Source organism: Cynocephalus volans, chromosome 2 (genome assembly GCF_027409185.1).
Source record: "Cynocephalus volans isolate mCynVol1 chromosome 2, mCynVol1.pri, whole genome shotgun sequence".
Taxonomy (NCBI): Eukaryota; Metazoa; Chordata; class Mammalia; order Dermoptera; family Cynocephalidae; genus Cynocephalus; species Cynocephalus volans.
In genome coordinates, this window is record NC_084461.1 from 16,102,318 (window position 1) to 16,124,330 (window position 22,013).

The 22,013-nt window shown below is 42.6% G+C and overlaps 1 protein-coding gene across 1 annotated transcript in view; it reads left to right on the forward strand.

The window, feature by feature from the left end:
• The first annotated feature begins 1,575 nt into the window (after nucleotides 1-1,575).
• BASP1 (brain abundant membrane attached signal protein 1) overlaps nucleotides 1,576-22,013 on the forward strand; it is a 51,004-nt gene continuing 30,566 nt past the window's right edge. The window contains exon 1 of the mRNA XM_063082951.1: nucleotides 1,576-1,633. The gene's annotated coding sequence lies outside the window, so the exon portion shown is untranslated. The remainder of the gene's footprint in view (nucleotides 1,634-22,013) is intronic.

The window sequence follows — 22,013 nt, forward strand, 5'->3', positions numbered from 1 at the left end:
GCTGGGATATAGGCAAGCATGAAAGCAATCCAAACACAGCCAGAGGGCGCCAAAATGCCGCAAATAAAAGTTCCAAAGGCTCCGGTGGGTTTTGCGGGAAGGTAAAATTGGCTTTTGTCTAATAAAAGAGCTATCGTTGTAAACGATGCCACGTTATGTCATTTTTTGCATTTCCCTCTTGCCAACAGGTAAGCAAAGGTGAACATATCTCCCAACCCTGGTGGCTATTTTGTGTCCCGATTTTACACAGAGTGGCCGCCCCCCAGAGCACCCGGACACGCCGCGGCTAACCACAGCTTTGACTCGGGGCTTGCGAGCAGCACCGCGCGGGCTGCCCCGGCTAGCTCTGTCCTCTGAGGACCGGTGGCTTCTGTTAAGGGACAGACGTCAAAACATCGACGGCCCCTTTCCTCGGGCTCTCCTCTTCCCACTGTCCTCTCCCGAGTCCCGAGAGCATCCTAGGAGGGGCGACGCCGCCCGCCCAGCCAGCTGGACTTGGGCGGTCGCGCTTCCCCGGAGCTGCAGCCTCGCGGGTGCCGGAGCCGCAGAGGCGCCGCCCGGACGTGCCCGCCGCTGGGGGCCACCCTCCCCGCCGACATCGGTGCTGATGGGCTGACGGGAGCCGGCGGGTCATCTCCAACCTCACCGCCTGCTGGGGTTGGCGGGATCTCAGCCGGACGTCGGGAGCTGCGGGGATTGGGGTGCTGAGAAGGGCAGCTGGTGCCAGGGGGGTGTCATGCATCCCCTCGAGGCAGCCCCTGAAGTCTGAGCAAGAGTCCGAGCACTTCCCATCCTAACGTTCCAAATAAATGACAGAGAGACACAGAGAGAGCGCGCGCGCCCACGAACAGCCCCGGCGCGGCGGGGCGGGATCCCCGAAAGGAGGGGAGTGAAGAGGAGGGGTGGGGGGTGGGAAACCTAGATAGACGGCAGTTGACGAGAGGCGGGCGGGGCACAGGGTTGGGGGGGAGGGGAAGGGAGGGACAGCGTGGAGGGAAGAGGAGGGATGGGGGTGACTTGCAGGAGGAAAAGGGAGGTGGGGGCCACGTGGATGGCGGGGAGTAGGGGGAGGCGGGCGGGGCCCGGGGCGCAGGGGTGAGTTGGGGAGCGAGGGGCTGCTCCGGAGGTGAGGGGGGGCGGGGCCCGGGGCGCAGAGGAGGGGAGGGGAGCGAGGGGCAGCTCCGGAGGGGAGGGGAGGGGAGGGGAGGGGAGGGGAGGGGAGGGGAGGGGAGGGGAGGGGGCAGGCCCGGGGCGCAGGGGTGAGTTGGGGAGCGAGGGGCTGCTCCGGAGGTGAGGGGAGGGGGCGGGGCCCGGGGTGCAGGGGAGGGGAGGGAGCGGGCGAGCGCGCGGGAGGAGCGAGGCTGGGCGGGCGGACGCGCCGGGGGAGGGCGCTGGGCAGGAAGGGGAGGGGGAGCCAGAGCGAGAAATGCAGAGGCTGCAGCGGCGGCGGCAGTAGCGGCAGCGGCGACGGCGGCGGCGGCAGCGCTCCAACTCGCTCTTCGCTCCGGGCTCCGCCGTCGAGCCGGGAGAGAGCCTCCGCCAGCGGCCAGGCACCCGGCCGGACGACGCCAGCGACCCCGGTCCCCCCGGCTGCATCGCGCTCACCCAAGGGCGGCACAGGCACCCAGAGCCGGTAAGGAGGTGCGCCCGGGCGGCCCCGCCGCCACCGCGGACCTGGGGCCTCAGGCCCCCCACCGCATCCCGCCCCACCCTGAAGCCCCTTCATTCTCCGCGCAGCAGGCAGCCGGGGGTGCGGGGCTGGGGTGGGTGGCGGCGGGCGTGGGGTCCCTCTTTGAAGGCTCTTTCGCACTTCGGGAATCCCGGGTGATAGGGGGCCCCGAGGTGGGCGGCTTGGGCCACTGGCGTGGTGGAGAGAATGTGGGGGGGGTGGGGCGAAGCTGATCCACGGAGTTGGGGGGAGGGGGCGAGCAGGGAGGGCAGCTGCTGATGCAGGGGGAAATTACCGCATGCAAAACCCTTTAAGCGCGCCGAGTCCCGAAGAGACGGTTTTGTGGCCTGAAGGGCGCGTTTCTGTCATCCGAGCCCTTCCACAGCCGGGAAGAAAGCGCTCGGTGCGGGGGGCGCAGCAGCCGGAGATGGGGGTGGGGGTGGGGTGGGGCGGGAGTACGGGGAGAAAGAAGACCCGGCATCTGGATAGATCAGGAGGCGGCGGTTTGGGGTTTTGGCAAATGGGTTTCCTCGACCCTGGCGACTCTTGAATCTTGGTTTGGGGTGGCCCAGGAGTACGAGGTGCACTCGACAGCGTGCACCCAGAAGCGCATTCCGAGCACATCCAAGCCCCAGCCTCGTACGTGTAAGCACCGCGTTCCCACTGACCTGGGAGCTACCTGGGAGCTTTTCTTTTTCCCGAATCTCTGATTCGGAGAATGCGCCGGGCGTCTCCACCCACTGCCCCGACCCGGGGGTGTGTGAGCTTGAACCTGCCGGCGCGCTGCCCTCCCTGGGGCTCAGCTACGCCGTCAGCGAGGGTTTGGGGTTCAGCAGTTTCTGCCTGAAGCGCTAGTGGTGCAGTCCGACGCCCGGCTCCAGCTCCCCCTCTTCTGCCCGTCCCCCGCCCCCAGAAGAATAAAAATTGCGGAATCCCTGGATCCGATCACACCACACACAATGCGCGGCTGCAAACCGCATTCTTTTCATGAATATTCATCGAACTCTTGGTGGCTGGGCTCCTTATCTGCGTCCCCAGAGACATTTCCGCCTTGACACGGACTCCGTGGACAGCCTTTGCCCGTGCAATTTTCACTGCTGAAATTAACACAGCGCACATGGGTGCGTTTTCAGTACCTCGTACAAGGTTGACACACCTCTCTGTCCCCGAGGCCACTAGCACGGTGTGGACCAACCCCTGGGGGATGACAGCCTGGCCAACAGGCCCCCAGTACTGCAGGCGGAATGAATGAATCGGGACTGTAATTACCTATTCCTTTGTCTTGGCCTCGCGCATGCGCCGGCGAGCAGGGTGTGGAGGGCCGCGCAGCCCTGTCTGATCTCTAGAACGTCCACCCACCGGGTCCCCTCCGCGGCTGGGAACAAAGGCGTTTGCCCTAAATGTTGCGTGAAGCTCTTGGACACAAATGATAGTTTTCTCCCCGTGTGCATGTTTCTTCTTTTCAGGGCTTTCTCTCATCTTTTTGCTTTCCTACTGATTTCAGTTGGCTAAAAATAAGATTCGCCTTTATAATAAGGGCAAATTGTGGATTAAATATTTTTTAAAACCGCACGCTGCCTTCTCCCTTTCTAGGACCGTCCATTATTTTCCTTTAACATATCTCTCTGCAGTGATGGTGGCGTTCTTAATTTGCACCAATTAACCGTTTGTTTGACAGATCTTTGTTGCTGGTCTTTTGATTAAGGGACATTGGTTTCAAAACTGACAGTGGGTGTTGCCCCTAGTGACACTACTTGGGAAAAATGAAGACATCTCGGCGTTTCTACGAACAAGATGGCCTACAGAAACCAGTGCGAGAAAATGGTTACCTTGTCAGTGTCCTAACCCTTTTTGTTTTCTCTTGGTTCCTACCTCATTGTTTCATGAAGAATTCCAAAAGGCGGATCCCATAGAGATGGAAATCTCCTGATGGGGAGAGAGAAGGCAGGTGGGGCTGCTGGGGTGAAGATGGTTGATTAAGTTCATAATGCTTCCTTTTTACTTTTTTTGCAATATCCAATAGAAGCCATGATATACCTTTGATGGCTGATTTTCTTTCAAGTGATGTATTTTCCAGGTTATGGCTCATTAGATTTCTTTTTGGGCTAGTTCGTTTTTACCATTCAAAATGGGACTTATTGTGTGTATCAAATAGGAGCAAAATATTATATTTCTGCAGTGGTAGGTTTTGTTTAAAAGGATTTTATGGCTAAGTATTCTTAGTACATCCTGGTGGAATAACAGTGGCAGCACATGGGACTCATCTCTTTTGTCCTTTTTAGTAAGAACTTGATGTTAACCACGTTTAATATATCAGAGCCTATACTTGCTAGTGTGGCTGCCTGGCTGTCTTCTAGGTGGCGTGGATTACACACCCTCCCTACTGTACTGTGAGAGGTTTATTGTGGTTTGGAGGGTAATATATGCAGCTTTTTCCTCTTTTCCTTTAGGTTGTGTTTTTTGGGGGAGGGCTGTGTTGGAATATAGACCAAATTCAATAGCACATATATGCCCATATACCCCAAATTCATTGTCTTAAGTTTTTGAGCAAGATAATTTTTAAATTTAATTTAAAAAATTATCAGTTATTTCTTTTTGCAAAGCCTTGGCAGGTGGAGAAAGGCAGCTAGGTGAGCCTTTTGATAAAATGCACCAACAGTGATTATATGACAGTTGTGTTTCTGTTCTTTAACTGGTGCTCAGGCTGTCGTTGTGGCTTGTAGAAGACAACCTTTGCTCCTCCCACATCATCCTAACTTAAAAGTCCAATGGAAGAGCCTTAAGCATTCAGGCTCCCTGTCCTTGGAGGCCTCTTCATAATCCTCCTGCGTTTACCAGAACACACCGTATTATGGTCTAAGATGTGATATGTTCTCTCTCGTTAATTTTTGTTGTTGTTTTTAAATTTCACGTTAAGAACAATTTTAAGCCATTTTCTTTCCATAGTCAAAATAAGTGGAGTATGATACCATAGGAAAACTTAGGTTTGGGGAAGATTTGGTCACTGTAAAATGGATGTCTGTGTTATTTTGCTAGTTCTGTTAAAAAAAATTGCAAAATTCAAAATCATTTTTAAAGGTAATTAGGGTGCCATGTATATACACACACACATATGTGCACATAAATATGTATATGTACATATGTGTATATATACACATTATAAAACCTTAATTGACACAAAACTAATCTAGTTGGTATAGAATATTATTTTATACTGCTTTCATAATGGTCTTTGGAAAATAATCAATTTCAGTCTTATAAATATGTGTTTAAAAGGGAAAGCCTAGGTAGGCCTTTATCTTTCTTAGGTAGTTTTTAACCCTAAAATAAATGGGTTGCATCGAGCATCTGAAGCTACGATGTTCATTTACAAGCTTAAAAACTTACATTAAGCACTACTGAACTTTAAAAACCTTCAAGAAGCAATGCTTACTAAGATTTATAAAGATTTATAAAATAGTTCTGTCTTATAGTTGTGATCTTGTAAAATTTTGTTTTCAAAAATGTCCAAAAAAGACCTGTGAACTATTATTTGTCAAAACAATTGTCTTTTGTGTCTGATTCTGTTAAAAGCAATGCTTTGCTTTGCTTAGGCCTTTATCTTATGTAGTTTTTACCTACTCTTTTCACACCTTTACCTTCTTAATGGTTGTCTTAGCTGGTAAACTGGAAACCAGATAACTGCTGAGAAAAACCCTGAGTTTATAGACAAATGGAATGTTCTTGGAAAACAGTGCTGACACCTTGTCATTTTATCGTTTTCTCAATCAACTAGTCCTTTCCCTTTATTCTGACTCTTAAAAAACCTTCATGTGTTTGTGGGACGTTTCCCAGGGCATAGTGGAAAGAAGCTTTAAGTTTTAAGAACCTCTAGGCACTGGCTAGTCCACTTTGGGCAAATTACTTCAAACCTCACCAAATTTCGCTTTATCTGTTGTAAAATTGGGATACTAATTTCTAGTTTCAGGTTATAAAAAGACCACACATAATGTCTAAAGATGAGTAAGTACAATGGTAGGCTCTTAAGGGCTCCTCAGCCTCTGAGGGTGTGTTTTCAACACATGCAGTGTAATTGACATCACTGATTTCTGTGTATTGAGCTGTACGAGGGTACTTCAAAAAATCTGTGGAAAAATAGAATTGAAAGATAATATCAATCTTTCCATGAACTTTTTGAAGTACCTTTACGTTTTTGTTTCAGGCTGATTAATGAAGACCTAAGGACTTCAGGGGTATTCAGTCAGAAATAGGATGTCTCAATCTCAAAAGTGCCCAAATATCATAAATCCTACCTTTGTCCTTGTGTGTAGGCATATTTCAAATTATGGGAGGTATTCTATGGGAATTTGCCCAAAAGTGGATTGTAGATGGCCACCCTCCTTGAATTTCCCAGGGCTGCTTATGTAACTCAAGAGGTGGCATTTAAGTTCTTTTGAGAAAATATAGGGGTAGTCTTAAAACCACAGCATTTCCCAGCCTGCCAGAGAGGCTTTTGTTAAATGCTGTTCCCTCCCTGCTGTTGAGACAGACATCTAGGTAAGCATCACATGAGAAAAATTGTCTGGTGAACCTTCACAAGAAGACAATCTATCCAGTCAGATTCTCACCAGGATACAGTTAAATTGTAATTTTCAAGAGGCACAGCCTAAGAAGCAGTGTGATTAAAACAGCATTCTCTTTATCCCTCCAGAAGTCAGAAATGGCCTGAAAGGGGAGGCAGAGGGAGTCAAATAGCATTTTTTCCTTCTTCTGCACCCTAAGGATTTATTTATTTGTTTGTTTGTTTATTTATTTAGGTTTTTTCCTACCCCTTCCATCCTAAGGATTTAAATAGCTTGAAAATCAGACTTTCCACAGCCGGTAGGTTCTTGAACAAAAACAAGGAAAGCAGAGATTTTTTTTGACTAGCCAAGGCCATCAGTACAGAGAAGTTGCTATTAAGCTGGCTTCGAAGTCTAGGAATACATTCCTGAAAGCTTTAGAGATTTAGAAATAGAAACCATCTGCAACCACAACAGGGGGCCCAGGGCATAAGGAAACACTTCAAGATGATATAGGAAAATGGTGTTCAGTGGGGAAGGCAGGCATTCACAGTGCTTTCTCCTTGTCAGTTAAACATTTTGTAAACTTGTTTAATCTATCTATCTATCTATCTATCTATCTGTCTGTCTGTCTGTCTGTCTGTCTGTCTGTCTGTCTGTCTATCTATCTATCTATCTATCTATCTGTTTATCTATCTACATATTTTTCCTTTTTGGATAAAGAAGAAAGGATTGGGCTTCATTGGTTTGTTTTCTGAAGTTCTCTTTGAAATATGTTTCAGCAATTGTTTGTGCATTGTGTAGGGAGTATGATATTTAGAAAGCACGATCTGGAGGGTTAAGTGTGGTGGGATTGGACTCTGGAGCCAGATTCACCAGGTGAGAATCCTGTCTTAGCCATTTACTGGTTGTGTGAACTTTGCAAAATTGCTTAGCTTCTCTGTGCCTCAAATCCCCATCTATAAAATAATAATATAAGGTTATTGTAAGGATTAAGTGAAAGTGCCAAGCATTTAGGACAAAACCTCATACATGTTTAGAGCATCTTTTTAGTCCACACTCACCATAAAGGGGTGAGAATACCAGTTTTTGTTACTTCATCCTCTTTGTATATAGCTATTCATATGCTTGTTTCAAAGAAATCATTATTGCAAGAGAGGCCAGTGGTGGTGCCTCGGACAGTAGTTGGTAGAACACAGAAGTCTGTGATTTAGAAAAACTTTTCAAGTGTAGCTGAATATGTTGACAGGACAGTTGTAGTAGTTTCAGAAGTCCACAGTGGGTAGAAGGTTAATACAACCGAAGCCTCCACACTGAATTGATATTTTTTTAATATGGGAAAAAAAAAATAGTGAAAGTCCTTGGAAACTTCAGAGACCTTCAGAGAAAGGGTCACTGTTTTGATACGCTGAGACTTGGACTCAACTTGATTAGCTGTGTGACCTTGGGTATAGATATAATTTATTCCAATTCCTGAAAATACTCAGCTTTGTTGTGTCCTGAATCAAGAAGATGCATTCACTGGCATTTGAAAGAAGTGTCTTAGTCATTGGTACTAAGATTGATAAACCTACTTAGATATTTAAAATTCTATATTAGGTGTTATCTACTGACATTCCAATTTAATCCTCACAGACCCCCGCCCCACACAGGGTGTACCCTTTCCATGTCCCCATATCCCTACCATCTCCATAACCAGGGGGTAAAACTGAAGCTTGTATTATGCAGGAATGTAAAGGTGTTGTCACCTGTTGACAAATCTTTGGAAGCAGTTATCCCCCTGGTCACACCTCAGTCATCCAGTCAAACAAAAAGAAGTTCTCTGGAATTTCAGGTATCTGGAGTGGATCAATCCTGGAATTGGTCTTAACATTTCAGGCATTTAATTCAGGGATATACATGAGATTTTTTTTTTGTCCTTTTGGATACTTGTTTTTGCTGTTAAGCAAAGGCAAAGTCATTCTCAATTTGGGCAAATTATTTTTTTAATAGTTTCTTTAAATATACTTTTGAATCTTATGAATTCTGGAGGAAAGTTATATTTTATTTGTTGGTCAGGTGTTCACTGTAAGGAAAAAGGTTTTAGATATGGTGGTTGTATGTTTTAAAAAGGTTTCTTGATCAAAAGTTGTTTTTTTTTTTTTAATTTGGGGAAATTAAGGGAGGAGAATGGTACTTGTCATATGCTTTCATTGAATCTTATCACCTCAAACCAACTGTAAGTTGCATTTTCCTTGTGAATATGAGGGTTCTTCAAAAAGTTTATGGAAAATGGAAGTAAAAGATAATACAAATCTTTCCATGAACTTTTTGAAGGCCCCTCATAAATGGAAAATAGAGGTTTAAATAATGTACCTAAGATCCCAGAGCTAATGGAAAGGGGTAGGATTTGAATCCATGTCCGATGGCTTTCAACCCTATTCCATTCACCAACACTATGCTGTACACCCCACAAGCCTTGGCCATTTTATCTTCTAATATGGGCCCTTGAAGATAAAATAGGTGACCTTTTAACATATTAACATCGTCAATGTTCATTTAGAGAGAGGGGTTCTAAATTCTTCAGTGAAAAATTATTTATCACAGAAGAGATCCAGTGTTCAATTCAAATATTTAATCAGTAAGTGAATTAAGTTACCTGTGGATCAGAGGAGCTTTTTGTCATAGTGGACATGGGCTAATATCCTTAGGTCATACTTTCTCAAGTGTGATGATGGTGATGGTTGCTACTATTAAGGACGATAAATGAATGTGGATTTGGTTGGCCTCCTCATGGGCCTCCGTATACTTCACAGGTGGAGGTAATAGCTCAAATGCCTTCCCTATATATAATTCTGCTTTTGAGATACTATAATCAGTGCTAGTAGACCCTCTTCCAGCTGTGTAGTCAGCGTTGCCTGATTAGAAATAAACCAAAGTACTAAATTTTTTAACACGTCTTCATTCAGCCTCCATTCGGGGTATATTTATAGATAGTGGCTGCTTTTAACCACTATCCTAACCTCAGTTCTTTGTAAATACTTGTGTCATTGGAGCAGAAGGTTTGAAGGCTCATGACTGAAACACTTATTTTGGAACTCAAAAAGGATCTTAGAAAAGTTAGTGGCTTGCTCAAGGTCCCGTGAGCTGGTTGTGGCTGAGTGGGAAGCCCGGGTTATTTCCCAATCAAGTCTCACTCCTGCCGCCCCTCCCTTCTGAGAGAGGTGGGGGTGGGCAGACAGAAGCACGCATGTCTAATTGAGTCAGACCCTTACTCATTATATGCAACTTTTAAGAAATTCCTACCTTTTGTTTACCGTGTCCGTATTTTGAAAATGCAGCTCTGATCCTGTATCTCACCATCTCCTTCAGAGGGAATCTTTTCTGCCTTTTAATGCACCACACATGCCCTCGTGGGGGACTCTGCAGTTACCACCTGTTACTACTTTTATCTGTCTGTCACCTTTTCCCCACAAAACTTAGCTCTCTGCTAATTACACTATATGCATGCGGTTTCCTTCATATGCCAAAGAATATATGGCATGCATTCAAATAACTTTTCTCATAAAAATAAATTTTAGTGCCGTATCTTTGTTTCCCCCCTAAAATGAACAGTGGTGCGAGGTTGGGCAGCTGTGATGAGGGAGTACATGTTTTAAAGACCTATCTGGGGCTATCTGTGAGTGGAACAGTCTAATACTCTGCTCTAGAAATGCTCAGGAAGCCCCTGGAAGATCCCTGGTGTGCACATTGTTGCAGACAGGTGATGGATGGAGAGCAGTTATCAGTGTTATCTGGCTGATTGGTTTGAGAGCTGCATAAAACTGGAGGTTTAATCTTTTTTCTTTAGAATTACTGTTTATAGTATTTAGGCTGATTTAGAGGATTTAAAAGAACTGTAAAGTTCTGAAGAAGTCCTTAAAATATGGAACTTAAGTACTTAAGTTGCTAAAACACTTTATAAAGCTTAATGTTGGAGTGCTTGAAACTGATATTAACATTGGAAACTGTACATTTATACTTGGATAAGCTGATAAATTTAGTTTTAAATGAGACAATTTTAATTTTACATTTAAAATGATGTATTTAAGTTTCTAAAGCAGAGCTTTGAATTCATTTTTTTCATATTGCTTTTAATACAGTTATGCAGATTCAGAAATGGGTCTATTTCTAAAGTAAACCCAAATTAAAACTTATTTTTTAAGTTGATGAAGAAATAGATATTAGAGAAAAGCTTTTCCTGGTTGAGCTTTCTAAATTACAAATTTCCTGGATTCCCTGGCAATGTGATTTTGAAAAGACCCACATCATTTTCCCATTGACAGTCCATTCAAGACATCATTAAGAAATAGACTAATACAGTAGCCAAGTTAAATTGTAACAGGATCTAATTGGGGAAGTAGAGTATCAGAAGGGAAAACAACAGTAACCATCTACTAACAGTGAGAACGGCCCTATTTGTTAAAGATGAACAGAACAAAGTTCTCAGAATTGTTGGGTCTTCAAGTCCTATTCTAGGCTTCTCTGAGCTTGCCTTGGAAACTGTAGTGGTGGTAGGAGTATTTGCTGTCTTTGACCTTTACAAATGTTCTCAGTTTGAATAGAGGATGACATTGTCTGTATTTGCCTTAGGCATATTTAGGATGATTGGAGAAAAGGAAAATCTAGAGAAATCAGTGATTTACAGGTGGGGAGGTCTGAGATGACATCCACCCTCCTTGAGTATTTACTAAAGATATTAATATGATTAGATAAAGTGTCCTGGCATCTTCTCAGAAGGACTTATTTTTCTAAGGACAAGGAAAGAATCTTAATTAACAATTGGTGGTGACAATGGCTCCTGGGCATCTCATGATCACTTCACCTCAGGTGAATAGGTTGGATACCACCCTATTGACAGAGGCTTATTGTGGCACTAGAGTTTCCTCCGTAGCCCTTGTGATCTTTTGTTGAGATCTCAAGCTGTGATTTCCCAGGGCTCACCCAGCTGGACTTTAGAAACCCAGTTCCAGAATTTTCAGTGTTTGATTTTCAGACAAATAGTAACAAGTGTTTGTACCATTGATTTCTAGAAGGTTAAGACAAGATTGATAATGGTTTCCCAGGTATATGGTTTTTCTGACGCACAGCTGAATGTTACTATTTTCCCCCATCCAACCCAGTGATTGACTCTGGAAAAGTCTTATCGAAGGTTTGGCTATTCTTTCACAGGTGGAAGAGACAAAAACAGAAAAACAGAACATTAGTAGCTCGCTGCGTTCATTTCTACGTTTCTGTTCTCACTGGTTTTATTTCTGCCATCCAGAGAGCTTGGCTTTGACTTCTGTACTAGAGTCTCCCGGGTGGGTGGGTTTGGGGGACATCACAGGAGAACTCAACTAACCACGCTGATGGTAGTGAATGATTTCACTTAGGTGAGAGGTGTAGTTTTAAATAGAATGAACTCTTAATGGGAAAGGAGTTCTAATGTTTCTAAGATCTTTTGTTTAATTTACTACTAACCTTTAATGTGGAAAATTTAACAGAAAGTGAATTTAACAAAAAAGTGAACAAAAATCAATAAGCTTCACATCTCCTCACCTCACCCCAAGACCATGTTAATTAGCCCTTCTTGATTAAAAAAAAAATCACTTTGTTAGAGGCCAGCCCATGGCCCACTTCGAAGAGTGTGGTGCCGATAACACCAAGGCCACGGGTTTGAATCCCTGTATAGGGATGGCCGGTTAGCTCACTTGGGAGAGCGTGGTGCTGACAACACCAAGTCAAGGATCAAGATCCCTTTACCGGTCATCTTTAAAAAAACAAAACAAAACAAAACACTTTGTTGAACTTTAAACTTTACTCCTGTCAATAGCAACACATTCTTTGACCATATCCTTGTTCTCAGCAAGAAATACTACCACGATAAATGGGGAAGGAAGTGTGGTAGATAGATGGGGCAGTGGCAGATTAGGACAGACGTACTCATGCTACCCCTTTAATGTGCCTTCTTTAGGTCTGCAGCTACTGCTTGCAGGTGTCACTCCTGTATTGATCCTCATTGGCTAGGCATACTGCCACAGGAGGGGCCTCTGACATTTCTATACTGACCAAGCCTTGAGCCTCAGATAAAGGGCTGAGAAGCCCAGAATGGTGTAATACTGCAAAAGTTGTTACTGCTGTTTATATGGGGAAACTGGCTAGTTTCAAATTGGGTGCGATTACTGTTGGAAGAGGGTGAGAACTGGGGGAAGTAGGTCGTTAAAAAAATATACCCTTAGGGTATTAAGATAGTTGTTAATATTAGCAGCACCCAGCAAACCAGCAGGCCCTGACATGTTAGCAATTGTTTGCATAGTTTACCTGGTAGGGAAAATATCCAACACATAGAACAAATGCTGTAGAACATTAATATGTGCCTGGTTAGTGTGAGGTTTAATTGTCTGGGGACTCACTTCCATTTAAATCTGATTCCTATAACACATTTAACTACCTCCCTAGCTAATCACACAGTTCCAATCTTGAGAGAGGAAGAGGCATTGGTGAACAGTAACATTTCTTGTTGGATATGGAAGTTTTTAAAGCCTTTCTGAAAAGGAGGAAATGGCTGTCTTTGAGGGAAGTTTAAGTGTGGTAATTTTGCCGCCTTGTCCCTGGATGGGGAGAGGGGAAAGTCCCTCCTTTCTGCTCCTGGCAGTGTCTGGATTCCCCTTATGTGGGCAGGACTTCTGGTAAGTACAATACAGAAAGCAGTTACACTGTTCTAGGTCAGTGGTCAATGACCCCTTGCTTCCCGAGCCCCACCATTCCCTCCCCGTAGAGTTTGCAGGGGAGAAAAGGAGCACAGAGCATTGGAGGAGGAGGGGATGGGGAGGAAAGAAGAGGCATGTGCATTGCTAGAGGTGGCGGAGGCACCGATGCCTCATTCCTGTCCTGGTCCGCTTGGGCTGCCATAATCCAACACCACAGACTGGGTGGCTTAAACGACAGAGATATATTTTCTCGTTGTTCTGAAGGCTGGAAGTTCACGATCAAGGTGTCAGCAAGGACTGGTTTCTTCTGAGGCTTCTCTGTCTTGCAGAAGAGTGCCACCTTCTAGCTGTGTCCTCCTGTGGTCTCTCCTCTGTGCAACGCATCCCTGGCGTCTCTCTCTATCCTAATCTCTTCCTGTTGCAAGGACACCACTCAGATTGGATTAGGGCCCACCCTAAGAGCCTTATTTTAATTTAATTACCTCTTTATAGGCCCTACATCCAATGTTTTCACATATAAATTTTGGGGAGACACAATTCAGCCCATGACAATCCCTGTTTCCTGTTAGGAAAGAGGATCTCCAGTGATGAATGTTTGAAGCTCCTGCGCAAAATGCTGCTTCTCTAGTCCTTGCCCTCAGGAAAGAGTTGGGGTCACTAGTCCTTGCCCTCAGGAAAGAGTTGGGGTGCGGGGGGGGGAGAAAGGACGACCTTTGAGCCCCTGATTTAATTAATCCTCACGAATCAATGTGAGGCAAGCACAAGGGTCCCCATTTGGTACACGAGAAGTGTAGAAGTTAATTACCCCAAGATTCACATCACTAGCAAAAGTAGAGCCTGGTATGGGGTTCAAAGTCAGGTTTCTGTGTGTGCATTGTTCTGAGGATAGCAGAGGGTGTGTGCAGGTCCCACTCTCCCTCTCTTGTACTCATGATGGGCATGGGTACGTGGAAGAAGCCTCAGAATCCTTCTTAACACAGTGCTCTGGGCAGCCACCACCCATCAGCTGCTATTAACATATGGTGAAACCTATTTTTCATTCTGGCACTATATTATAATGCTTTCCCTCTGCCTGAAGACTTTTCCTGTTGAGTATCCGTATACACAGTTATTATGAGAGAGTGAATAAGGAGAGGGAGATTTGCTTAGCACATGTAGTGTAAAGAAGTAGCCAGTCTCAAGTTTTCTAAATTAGAGTGGAATTATTCTGGGAAACCCATTTTAAAATCTCTTCCAACAGTGGCAATGGTTGAGAGCATTTCTTGTTCTGGATGGAAGAGTTGGTCAGATGTGTGAGCCAGTTCAAAATCTTGTTCTAGCATCTGGGCTTATTGGTAGGGGTTCATCAGACTCTTATGACTGGGACAGGTTTTATTGGTAGAGATTTGGGGTTGAAGACATTGTAAGACAGGCTCTGCAACCACAATGAGCGTGGGAAGAATGGTTGGGTTTTGACAGAAGCTTATGACATAGTGGGACTATAAGCAGGGAAAAGTAAGACTGTCAGGAATCACATGAAATCCTTGATGACTTCAAAAATCAAGGCTAATGAATTTTTGGGCCTTTCCAAGCAATAAAACGAGTAGTGATACTGAAAGGGATTCTTTTGAGGGGCTTTCTCAACAAATGTGGATGTGGGTGTGTCTATACCTAATGCTTTTGAAAGGTTCTTTTCAAAAAGCAGTTTACACCTTTTGGGGGTGTCCTCTCAGCTAGCTCAGTCATTACTTCTCTGATTTGAATTTTGGGTCATGTCATGTTGTGTTAATTATGGCCGTACAAATATTACCTCAATAATTCACAGTGAAATGGATGTAATGATATAATTTTACTACACCAGATAAACAAGCCACTGGCTTTAAATAATTGAAAGGTGATGCTGTTTAATACCTTTTATAGAAATGTTCACTGGTGAGTTCCGCATAAAACATGTGATATATGAGCTATTATAGAATTTTAAAATTCTAACTGTGTAATGTATTCAATGCCTATGTTCAACCCCATGTTGGAGGTCTTCTTTTAGGGCTCCCTTTCTTGGTCAGTAGTTCCTTCTTTCTTCCATTCATGCCAGAAAACTGGGCATGTCCCCTGCAATTTTCTCTCCCAGACCTTCCTCTGGTGTCCCCCATATAAGTCCATGAAGCCGAAGAGGCAACCCTGCAGGTCTCCCAGTGCTCCAAGCTCATTCCTACTGTTTCTATTGCCTGGAATATTCTTTTTGTTGCTGTTGAAGTTACTTCTAGTTCAAATGCCACTTTGGCAAAGATGCCTGAATGCCTCCTAGCAATGGGCATTTTTCTCCCAGCACTTACCCAAACTGATGTGATTATTTCATGTCTCTGCTCCTTTAGATTTAAACACCCAGGAGGCAGGGTCATGTCGGTTTTGTTGACCACACAGTGCCCTGTACAAATGTCTGATACATCCCAAGCGCTTCATGTTTGTTCAGAGTCAAAAGTTGTCTACAGTACGTTATATTCACAGAGGGCACATGTCTTTTGAAAGTCGCCTCTGGCAGCTGAGATGACTTCTATACTGAATTTTGACATACTGAGTGGACACTGAATTTCAGCTTATCAGTTTTGTTTGCTGTGGAGATCAATAGCTGATGAACTGCAATTAGTGTAATTATTCTGTTTCCATGCAGTAACCTCAGTAGTAGTAATTGTTCTAAAGCCCTGAGACATTACAAGTAATTAGTGCTGATTCCTCATGCATCTGCGTTTCCTCCCTAGGTAGAGTCTCACACATTGTATATTATTTGTGGAAAACAAATGGTACTACATATGGGAACTTTTCAGAAATGCAACGCAGTGACTGAAAGCTGGGGCTGATTGTGGTAACGTTCCTCATCCATTCTTCCAAGTCACCGAATGTCATTGGTCTGCTTTCCAGCAACCATTACTGAGCTCCTTACCCAGTGCATTTTTGTAACAACAGCCTTTGGGAAGTCATGAAAATTAGGCCCCCAGTTGAGCATGTGGTTTGAAATCTTTACATATGAATCAATTATAAACCTAATCACATAAACATGAATTTATCTCTGATTCTGCATAGTGACCACTTACTCTAAATTATGACTTTGGCAAGGTGAGGACTTTGCTTCATTCATCTTTGGATGTCAGTTTTTAGCACTGAAACTGGGGTCCAGTAAAAGGACTGATTGCATGGAAAGGCATGTCTTGTGACCATGTGACATCGTGCTGTACAAATCAGGCATATTTCAGAACGTTATCCTCTGCTTTTCTTTCCCATCCAGGAACCATCTTGTGATGAACCTTTAGCAAACATCACTGTGTGTTTTTTTGGACAGGAGAGGCACAGTTAAGACAAAATATGTGATTTAGTCTCATTCCTGAATGTCATTGGCCTGAGTTTTAACTAAGATTATTTAGAGATAAATATTTTTGTGTCCATTCGGAGATCTCTCGGGTCAGTGTCTAGTTTTCTTAAGCCGATTCTTATTGCTGAAATTCTTACTAAATAAAAAGTGTTTGTCGTTTTTTACAGTGATATGAAACTGATTTCTAAAGTAATTTATAGTTAAGAAATAATAATGCAGGGATTTAGTAAACATGTCTGGTTCTAGCCATACGATTTACTCATTCTAAAACGTTTCTAGATATTGATACTTATTTGCAAAATTTTAATTTTAATAGGCTTCTTTTCCATTTACATGATTTATATCATAAACACTTGCTACTTTCACTACTAAATCAGTGCTTGTCCTAAAATTTTTGCGACTTTGAATGAATTCAGTTCGTGAATTAGCCAGTGTCGTCCCTTCAGCTGAGACTTCTTTTATCTCCTCCTCACCCCCAATACCCCTCCCTCTAATGTACAAAGGGCACCATCAGGAAGAGGCAGCGTACAGCTATGGATCTTCTAGTCCACAGCATTTGGATTTAAATTGGGTAGTAGAACAGAAAGAGCAGTGCTAGCTCTTTGCAATTAATTTTGTATCTTACGTACTGTTTAGAGTCCCTAATTCACCATACTGCCTCTTGATTTCTTACATACCTAACTTCATGTTTTGTTTGGAAGTCTTGGCTCATGTTGTAGATTATGTACTTGGGATATGTAATTAGCTAGAATGCCATGGTAACAATGGTTGAGTAACAATTTATGAACAGATGAGTAACTGGGTGACTGTCTTTTGGGGTGTAATATCTAAGCAGATGATATTTTCATTACTTTTTTTTGATGATATTTTCATTACTTTTTTTTTTTTTTGACTCTCTGATGTGACTTGCTGGTGATGGTGATGGTGTCATTTTGGTTTTGAAGTTGGGGGATACAAACAGAAAAACTACTGTGGCTGCAAAAAAGAAACCCAAGATATGATTGGTGTAGATATTTAGATTTCATGTCTCCCAATTCCAGGAAAAAATTCTGCAAACATTCTGCATGGGCCTCAGTCTTCTGCTATTGGAAGGTACATACTTTACCTTCCTTCAATTGTATGAAAATTGTTCTATTTCTGCTCTATAAATATGTTATTGGGTTGGATGCACATAATGTACGCTTACACATCTGAAGCCATATAAGTACCAAAAAACATTCTATATAGTTAAAAGGGACAAGGATTGCTTTTATGATAAATTCATTCTTTATTGAAAGATCAGTGCAATTGTAAGCATATTTCTGAGGCTAAGCTTTTTAAAAGCTGTTCAAATGGCTCCAAAATGCTCTCTAAAAGTATATTGAAAACTTGTTTTTCCGGCAAATGAACGAGCAACTGACATGAGGTGTTTCGACCCTACTAAATGCAACATGGGAAAATACAAACCACGTTAAAATATTGCAGAATTAAGGTTTGTTTATTGATGGAGCTGGGAGATGCAAGGACCTTTTATCTTCCTTTAAGAGCTTAGTCAGTGAAGGTACACAAGTAGACCAGTAATTACGGTGAGACAAGTGTTGGTCTGCAGATTAAATTAACTACTCAGATCAATCATTACTTCTGCCCTTCCCCCTTTCTACTGTCTGTCTTCTTTCACCTGACTGAGCCTTGTGAGGTACCTCAAGTTCAGTCTGCTATTATGTAAGGACTTTTAAGGAAATGTTACTTTAGAGAATATAGGAGAATTCAGCAACGGTTACATTTAGTTCAAAGGTATTAATCATTAGACAGAAAAGATATTTACATATTTTAAGTTTCCGCCAAAAACCATGTACTTTGGGATTAGAAATTGAAGAAAAGACGTCCAAGAATAGTTAGCCCTTAAAACACAGTAAGAATTAGATCTTGGGCAATGTCCTTACAGTAACTGGAGAAATGTCCCCAGAGGCACTTTACAGTAATTGTGGGACCTCCTGGGGAAATGTCCCCAGCAGGCATCTCCCTCCTGACCATCTAACCAGGGTAAGATAGGCTACTCAGCTTGAGAAACAGGAAGAATTGCTGTTGCTATCATCTTCAAGATTTTGAGAAAAGCTCAAACTAGTTTGCAAGATTCTTCAAATCTTTATTCTGGGGAAGTTATTCCTTGAATCCATGGAATGAATGGTGTTTGTCCTCTGTTTTAGAGGAAGCTGTAATCTCTAGGGAGACAAGCTGGAAGTGCGTGGAGTTGAGTCTGAAATTGCATGTGATGGACAATGAAAGGGTGTCTCTATACAGAGAAAACATTTTATTTTGCTAAAGTCTTTGGAAATGTTAATATCCAGAGTGTCTTCGTGGGCTGGGTGGGTTTGCAATGCTAACGTTGATAACAGTTTGCTTTTTCACTCATGTTTTTCATAGGAATTTTATTTCTTTATATATCTAGTCAGTTGTGGATATCACTTTTGCCCTAAAATGCTGGATTTTTTGACTCGTTAATTGCAAATAGCTTATGAATGTAGCTGGGACTCTGGACCATCATCATGTTGGATTTTTTTTTTTTTTTTAATCTCAGCAAATTTAGAACAAACATGGTAACCAATCTCTTATCATTTCTCTAACTTCACCTTCTAGTCTGATTTTTTACTACGTCATCTGTAATGGATGATTGTTTCTTGATCTTTTAGGGAAAGTCCGTGGATGTAGGAACACTGTCTGCCTGATTTTTGTTTTCCTAGAACTTCAGGCAGTACTTGGCACAGAGTAATTAATTGCTCAAGGCATTAGTCTTCCAGACTATTCAACCTTAGGGGAGAAAAGCAAAAATGGTTGTTACATGTATTTAGACCAGTGTTTACATTTGTGGGGATCTCAGGCAAATCATCCAGAGAGCTAGTTTTCTGGCTGATAAATGGGAATTAATGTGCTCACTCTGTTGATGTTGTCTCTTATATAGTTAAATGGCTCCTGCATGTGTCCTGGGAGCATGTCCTAAGAGTTTAGTTTTTATGTCATTGCTGAAAAAAAAAAACAAAGCCAGAAATATTAGGAATTAATGATTTATAGCAATACTCTGATATCTGAAAGCTGAGTCATTCAAATATGGCAAATAATGCATTCTTTTAATTAGACCCATATCTTTATAATTTTTTTAATAGGCAGTCTTGGTGTAAATAAATCACAATTCTGCATATCAAAAAAGCTGCTGTGCTACTGTGTAATTCCCCTGGAATCTTCAAAAGCTGGGTTTTTTCTGTAGACTTTGAAAGCTTACTAATGGAATCTTCCAGTCCACCCCTGCAGTAAACAACCAGGAATTCTTCCTGGAGTGTTGTAAGGAAAACTGATAAGGCCATCAGGTTAGGGGCCTAAAGAACTCTCCTTGAGCTCATCTGGAATGCTTTTCTGAATTTAAATATAGACTTAAACTAAGGGTCTGTGCTTAACATTAGCAACTTGGATATTTTTCATTTTGAAGAAGGAAGACTTCCTAAATCTGTATGGTTGGACTTGCAGACATTGCAGGTGAGGCCTCTGAAATTAGGTACTCACACGGATTCTATAAATTGGCCTTTGTGAGGTGGGTGTCCTTTGACATTGCTTTCTGAAGTCAAAGTACTCATAGTTCTCAGTGTCACCAAACCAGTAAGAAACAACGTGTGTGTTAAGAGGCTGTTTAATTACATACATGCTTATTGGGGGATTCTTATCTTGCTGTTGTCAGTCACTGTCTCTCCTTTGGATGGATCTAAACAGCTTGACACTCCTATTGACACTTTTTGGTTTGACTTGAAGTATTTCTGTGAATGATACTCATTCTATTGCCTAGGTGAGGTGCCTCTATTTTATTTTTTTCTCTATTTAAACTGCTCTCCTTTTTCAGTACAGCACTGGACATTCTCCTGAAATTTTTTCCCTATTAGTTTGATTCTCCCCACATCTCAGTCTTCTGTAGGGAAGGTGGTCACTATTTTCAATCTGTGTAGCTGGCTATCTGAGTTCTCATTGAAACCAAAACAAAACTTCAAAGAAATGGAAGAAGCTTGAGCCTCTCTCCTCTGCATTGAAACTAACACCTAATGATGTTTGTCTTAGAAATAATTTGATGTTTATTTGATGAAACATGTAGTTAAGTGTTAATGGAGACTAATGTCAAGCTTCAGAACAGTATGGAGGAACCTTTAATGTTCTGTTGAGCATTTGGTACAAGTGCTCTGTGGAACCCATAAAAGCTAGGATAAAAATACTTGCGTGGCCTCCAAATAGTCTCAGCTGAAGGTACTAAAGAGTAGCCCCAGCTGGTTCAGATCCGACCTTGACCCACTATATTTTTTTATCTCCACTGTCTCTTTCTCCTAGTTTGTCTTTTCCAGCACCCATGAACTGTTCATAATTTCTGATAAATATCTGATGTGTGGCATAAATTGTATGACTATTTATTTTTATATTTATTTATTTATTGGCGGCTGGCCGGTACAGGGATCCGAACCCTTGATCTCGGTGTTAATGTGTGACTGTTTATACATGACTCATTATGAATTATATTTCAATATTGATACAACTTCATGAGTTTTCAAAGAATATGTGGAAATTCCTTTTCTGAGTGTCAGCTATTCATCACCTATTTTCTATTCACCAATGGTTATTTTTGGTAAACTTTTGATATGTTTCCACTCCAATGAAGACTGCCCGGCTCTCTTATAAACAGGTAGGAAAGGAGGATCGGTTTAGTGCTCACTCCTTTTAGCCATATAAGAAGTCAGTTTAGCTTGGTTCTTCCAATAGATGGTATATATAAATGAGCAGGGGAGTAAAGCCACATACCTCCTTGGTATGAGTTTGGTGAGTCACCAAACTCAGGGTCCAAATAACATAGGTCAGTGGTAGTACATGTAACAGAAGGCCGTGTATTTGTTGACCCTGGGGTCTAAGTGTCATTGTCCCAAGGATGTGGACATTCTTGGTTAGATAGCCTAGGCCATCAGTCTTTCTTCCAGAACTTTGCAAAGTAGAGCTGATCCTAGTTAGGACCCAGTTAGGAATTCGGATATGTGTGGCATGTTTGCATCTGATAATGTCCTTTAGTAAAACTCTCCTAGTCTGGATTCCCCCCAAAATCTGTGAATTTGTACTAATTCAAAGCCCTCCTTACTGGTACCCGCCATAGTGGAGCCTTTGGAAATGTCATCCCCGTGATGGTTTTGGAAATGTCAAACCCAGTTGGTGGTTTTGCTTTTTCTCTTCATTTGTCTGTAGTTCTGTAGTCTGAACTGTTTATAGAGATGTAATTAAAAAATGACCCTGTGTTATGGTGTGGAATGTAAGTGTCCCTCAAATTCATATGTTGGAACACAATACTGAATGTTGTTAAGAGATGGGCTTTCGAGCCCTGTAGTGGCCAGCCAAAAAAAAAGGGAGGTGGGCCTTTTGGGAAGTGGTTAAGTCATGAGTGCTCTGCTCTCATGAATGGGGTTAGTTCCCATATTAAAGAGGTTGAAAGGAATGTCTTAGTCCCCTTTAGACCTTGATCTTGGACCTGCCAGACTCCAGAACTATGAGAAATAAATTTCTATTATTTCTAAATTACCCAGTCTAAGGTATTTTGCCATAGCAGCAGGAATGAACTAAGACATCCTACTAAAAAAAAAAAAGTCTGGATTGTTGTGCTTTTAATTCTAAGTTGATAACATAAAACCGTCATTACAGAGAAGATGAAACTGGACAAAGATTTATTTTATAATCTCTTTTGACTGTAATATTGCAAAAGA